Source organism: Helianthus annuus, chromosome 17 (assembly GCF_002127325.2).
Source record: "Helianthus annuus cultivar XRQ/B chromosome 17, HanXRQr2.0-SUNRISE, whole genome shotgun sequence".
NCBI classification, from domain to species: Eukaryota; Viridiplantae; Streptophyta; class Magnoliopsida; order Asterales; family Asteraceae; genus Helianthus; species Helianthus annuus.
Window position 1 is genome coordinate 147,918,113 of NC_035449.2, and position 5,925 is coordinate 147,924,037.

Consider the following 5,925-nt stretch of genomic DNA (forward strand, 5'->3'; position numbering starts at 1 on the left):
TTCATTGAGTTTTCGGCTCTTAAAAATCATTTTTACACTACCCGATTCGATTGTTTTCATTGCTTTAATATTTATAAAAACTCCGGGCCTATTTTTGAATTTTTATAAAATTTCCAGCCCATTTTTATAAATATTCTCTTTCTTTTCAGCCCAAAAAAAAACTTTATTATAATAATATTGTATGCATGTGTGTCAATTTCTCGTTTGCAGTTTGTTGTCCTCAACCCCCGCTCCCGACGCTGCTGAGCCTTCAGACGAACCCGAGCGTGATCTGAGGAGACGTCTTCATTAGAGATCCCGTGCGGTTGCGCTGCAACTCGCAGCAGCCGCGGACGAGCCGGTGGTACCCGCTGAAGCCGAGGGCTCAGGGGACGTAGGAAACATAATCATGGCGGACGACGAACGACCACTGAACGAGTTAAATCAGCCGGAGGTGAAGCCCGGTTCCTACAGATTCGTGAGCTGGAAGAGATGAGACAACACGCCTATGAAAGCTTCGTGCTATATAAAGAATGAAGCAAGAGATTGCATGATAAACGCTTGAAGGACCACAAAGAATTCCAAGCGAGCGATCTTGTTCTTCTTTACAACTCGCGGTTGCGCTTATCTCCAAGAAAGCTTCATTCACGTTTGACAGAACCATACACAGTAAAAGAGGTATTTCCTTATGGGACTGTTGCAATAGAGAACGCAGACGGCGTTATTTTCAAGGTAAATGGGCATCGGTTGAAGGTTTACGTTGGAGGGTCGATCGAGTCGGCGGTGGAGGTTATCGAGCTCCACACCCCGCACACATCATAAGTGTGGGGAGGAGAGAATCTACGCTGCTGACTCGCGGAACAAAAATGCAGCAAGAGCGTATTTTGCGCTTTAGGGGTAGTATCGTCTTTTTAGGAATTTTTCTAGTTTTAGCTTGGAGTCTTGTTATCGACTCGTCGACAAAAATTTAGCATGAGTCTACGCTACTGACTCGCCGACAAAAATGTAGCAGGAGCGTCTTTGGCGCTATAAGGGTAAAATTGTCCGCTTTTATGTTTTTGTAGTTTTAGCGTAATTTAGGTTAGTTAGGTAGCTTCTGTTAGTTTGTTTTAGTTGCGTACGTGACGAGCGAAGGTTCTATGTTGCAATATTGTTAAAACAGTTGGCGTGTTGAAAAAATGGCGAAAAATGGCCAAAACAGTTGCTGAAAATGGCTTCTGCAGAAAAATTCTGATCTGCAGCTGTTGCACGGTCGTTCCTCGGGTCGCACGACCGTGCGTTTCCGAGGGCTGGCACGGTGGATCGCACCCTCGGTGCATCTCCGAGAACAGTTGAATGGGCTTGAGCGATGTCGGTGACGCACGACCGTGCCAAAGGTCGAACGACCATGCGTCGGGCTGAGGGCAGTTTTGTCATTTGGTACTATAAATACCCTCATCTGCAGCCCCATTCACAATTCGCGAAACCCTAGTCACACCAGGCCGTTCCAGACCGTTTTTACTTCAAATTGCACGGTTCTTCGCACGATTTCACACCCTACTTCGCATGGTACGTTCCTAGTTGTAGATTATCTGTTTATTTGCTTTCTAGGTTAGATTTCCTCCGATTCTTCAAGGAATTTTTAGGGTTCTCTTCATAAACAAATCGAAACCCTAACCCTTGTTTGAATCTTGCATATCGTGAATATCCGATGCATTTTCTGACCCCAGTTTGTGTAAAAACTTGATGATTTGTGAAAAAAATCGGGCTACTCAGAGCCTAGGTCAGAATCTGCAGATAACGCAGTCGCACGATCGTTCCTTATGTGGAACGGTCGTGCCTCGCCGTTGATTCACGATGATTGTTTGTTGGTCGGTGTTGCACGGTGGTGCCGTTGGTCGCACGGCCGTGCCATTCTGATAGAGTTGGGCAGATGGTGCTTGTCATCGGTGACGCACGACCGTGCGTCTCGTCACACGACCGTGCCATATGCCCAGATCATAATTCGCAGCTTCTTCATAATTGGCTGCTGGGCTGTTTTCGATTCAAATTTTTCCTGTTTCCATCTCTTTAATGTTATTTCTCATACAGATGGACCATCCTTTCCTTCAATTCGACCCCAACAATGAGCGAGAGGCTTTGTGCATCCCGAAACGAGACGCAGTATGGGCACGGCGGGGGCAGTTCGGAGTCCCCCGATGGTTGGATTGGGAAGTAATGCAGGAACTCAATCAGTATGACAGACTAGACGACATGATGAGTCGCCCGCTTGCAAATCTGGTCGGTTGCAACCGACCCGTTTACCTGGAGCTGACCATAGAGTTCTTCGCATCTTATGCCTATGAAAATCCGGTTGCTCATCGAAGACCCAAATTCCGTCACAAGGAGCGGGTTGCTTTCAGGTTATGTAGTCGATGGCATAGGTGGTCGGTTGGTCATTTGGGTAGAAGGCTCGGGATTTATACTAGGGAAGACATGGATGATCCCGATGTCTTCACAGATCAGTTCACCTTCCCTTCTGATGCAGCACGGGATGCATTTTGGGCTGCAAATGCTGTTGGGGACCCCTACAACCCGAGGATGTCGAAGGCCTCGCGACTCAGAAACCCTTTGGTGCGAGTGATGCACCATGTATTTAGCCATACGATATGCGGTAGCATGGACAGTCTTGGTAACTGTCCAACACCAGATTTGATCTTTCTATATGCATTGGTGGAGAAAGCACCTATCAACCTAGCCGTGCGAATGGCTGAATACTTCGTCAAGTGTTCGGGGCGGACTCCGAGCTGTCAGATACATGGCGGTCAATATGTGACCGGAATAGCGTACAACGAACGCTATATGACTGAGGAGGTGCTTCAGGGTCTCACTCTGATAACCGAGGGGGTTCATGTCGACATTAGGTCACTAAAGGCTATGGGGGTGATTGTAGAGTTAGATAGGGGGGATAGGTTGAGGGGGCTGAATAACGAGGTCTGGGACCCGTTACCCCCACTTCCAGCAGACGAAGAGGATGTAGAAATGCAGGAGCAGCGCGCAGTTCAGCAGCACGGACTGCACACACCACCACAGACACCGCCACATGAGCCGCAACACCATGAGTACCACCAGCATCAGGATTGGCCAGAGTTTTACCAGCAGTTCCAGCAGATGCGTGTTACGCAGGAGCAGCATGGTACTTATATCGACCAAATTAGGACTAGCCAGGACCAGATCCGGGCTAGTCAGGATCAGCTCAGGGCCACTCAGGATCAGCTTAGGCATAGCCAGGAGAGTTTATATCAAGGGGTGAGTGCCGGATTTTTAAACTTGTTCGGGGAAATGCATCATGCATATCCCGACTACTTTCAGCACCCTCCACAGTTCCCACCGTGGAACCCACCTGGTTATGGTGATGCGGGCCCGTCCTTTACTAGAGACGATGATGGTGATGACGCTTAGGAGCGGTGGAGTGATAGTTGGTGGTTGTTTTTAGTATTTCAGTACTTTGTTTTTGGTGTTTATTTTTGACTGTTATTTCAAACACCCCGGTTATGTATGCTTTATTTTTCAGACTCTTTACTTTAGTTTTTATGTTATGTCTTTGTTGGGATTGCTAGTATTTATATTTATGTATATTATGGTTGATTTGTGATTTTTCTGTTTCTGTTCTATTTTGGTGCACATATGACATACTTGCAGATTTTGGGCTATTGGATTTTGGACCGGAGCACGTGACAGATACAGCTTCGGAAGTCTCGTTGCATCAACATCATCTTGAGGGGAGTATTGTTATCCTTTTCTCTATATTTCGGGTCTCGCATTGGGGACAATGCGAAGTTCAAGTGTGGGGAGGGGGTTAACTTTGTTAACTTTGTTTGTCCTCATATTTCTAAAAAAGAAAAAAATTCAGAAAATCAGAAAAATCATTCAAAAATACATGTATTTTGTATATATTTTAGTAACTAAACCGGTTGGTTGTGTTTCAGAAAGCTTCGGACTTGATAAAAACTCGACAAGCAAAATATTTTTGAAAAAGGAAATCGGAAAGCGTGACAAACAAAGAAAGACTTACATGATAGTTTTCACACTTTTACCCATTCCATCCGTTACGTGAGCATATTTGAGCCTATTGTTATATATTTGTTCATTTCGGATATAGGAGTGAGCCGGATGTTAAGTGTAATTTAGAACTTGTCACTAGTATGCTTGTTAAGACCATGAACTTGTGGATTTGTGTAAAAGTGATAGAGGCACTTAGATTACCCCTTTGTTGTAAACCTTGTTCTTTGTGTTGTGCTCCCCGTTCACCTTATATTACCCTTTAGGATTAACCATGTCGAGCCTTCCCGTTTACTTTTGTTTACCCACATTATCGCCCACTTAGCCAAATTTAGCCTTTGTATGTTTTAAACCTTTTTAGTGTTGAAACTCGGACAAAATAATCGTTTAACTAGCGTTTGTTTTAGTTTATTGTATAATTAATTATCTTAAAAAAATAAAAAAAAAAATAAAATACCCTAAAATAGGGCGAAGTTGATAAAAATCGAGCAATTTTGAATGCTTAAATGTTAAAATTTCGTTGATAAGCTCGATTGCGCAATAGTCGCCTTTTTAAGGCATTTGTATGTATAGTTGTATATTTTTGTTGCTAGTTAAATGCTACTACTGAGTTTTAACCATTTTCGCCACTTTATATGTCCACTTCCATACCCTTCGCCCAAGCCTAACGTTACAACCCGTAAAGACCTCTTGATTTACACTTGTTTGCATGTTAGTTGGTGGAGACGAGATCTTATGACAAGCTTATGATATTGAATATTTCATTGACGAGGCATTGAGTGTTTGCACATACACATTTTATGTATGTTTCATAAATAAAACCGAGTGTGTGTGAACATTGTGAGTCGTGTGAAGATTAACATGTTGAGTCAATTAAATGTGAAGTCACGGCTTTTTGGTTGTCGCTTTATAATTGCATACGCTTGTTGGGTTTGAGTCTTTTGATGTTGTCTTTCGACAAATCCGCTAACCGTTTATAGTAGTTTTTTCAATAAAATAGTGTGTAAATTATCGTTCTTGTTTGTTTCTGTCTTTTATTGCTTTTTAGTTCAGCTTGCTTGAGGACAAGCAAGGTTCAAGTGTGGGGAGATTTGATATTCGCTAATTTACACATATTTTAGTCCCCCGTTTTACCCCTATTTTATGCGTTTTCGGCCGTAAAACCGTCATTCGGATACTTAATTATCTACACTTTTGTTCACAGGCCTAAAACTGCATACCAGACAAGATGATAGCGAAAACGAAGACTTTCCGGACAAAACGACGAAGCTGCAAACCTTCTGTTAAGAAAACTGACCTGGGCGTGTGGAACGCTCGTGCCACCTGATGCACGACCGTGCATCTGCGATAAATCAAGAAGAACCCGGCAGTGAACGAGGGTGCAACACCGCGTGCAGCACATTGAAGGCCAACCCGGGAATGCACGGTCGTTCAAGATCTTGCACCCCGTGCATCTCCGATGATCAAGCCAACCTCGGAACTGAACGACCAGTGCGACCAGGCGTGCAACAAGAACTCGGAACAGAACGACCGTGCCACATGAAGAACGGTCGTGCGATATCGAATCCGGTCAACGATCTGATGACATCATGCAGTATGGTGGACCACCACCAATAATTGCTTAAAGTGCACGGTCGTGCGATCCGTGCATGACCGTGCGACATCGAAAAAACATAAAAACAGAACAGAATCATTCTGTTAGTAACTCTGGAATTTTAGAGAGCTTCACAGGCGATTTTCAGGCTCCGGAAGCATCAGTTTTAGCCCGGATTCAAGCCACATTGCCCGGTTTAGCTCGTTTACTATCCGGATTCTCATTCTTATGCTTGTTTATGGTTTGGTTTCTCAAATCTTTCCATAATTTTGTTATGTTTCAAGCATTTAGACTGATTATTATGTATTAATGTAAGCCTTTGGGCAAAAACG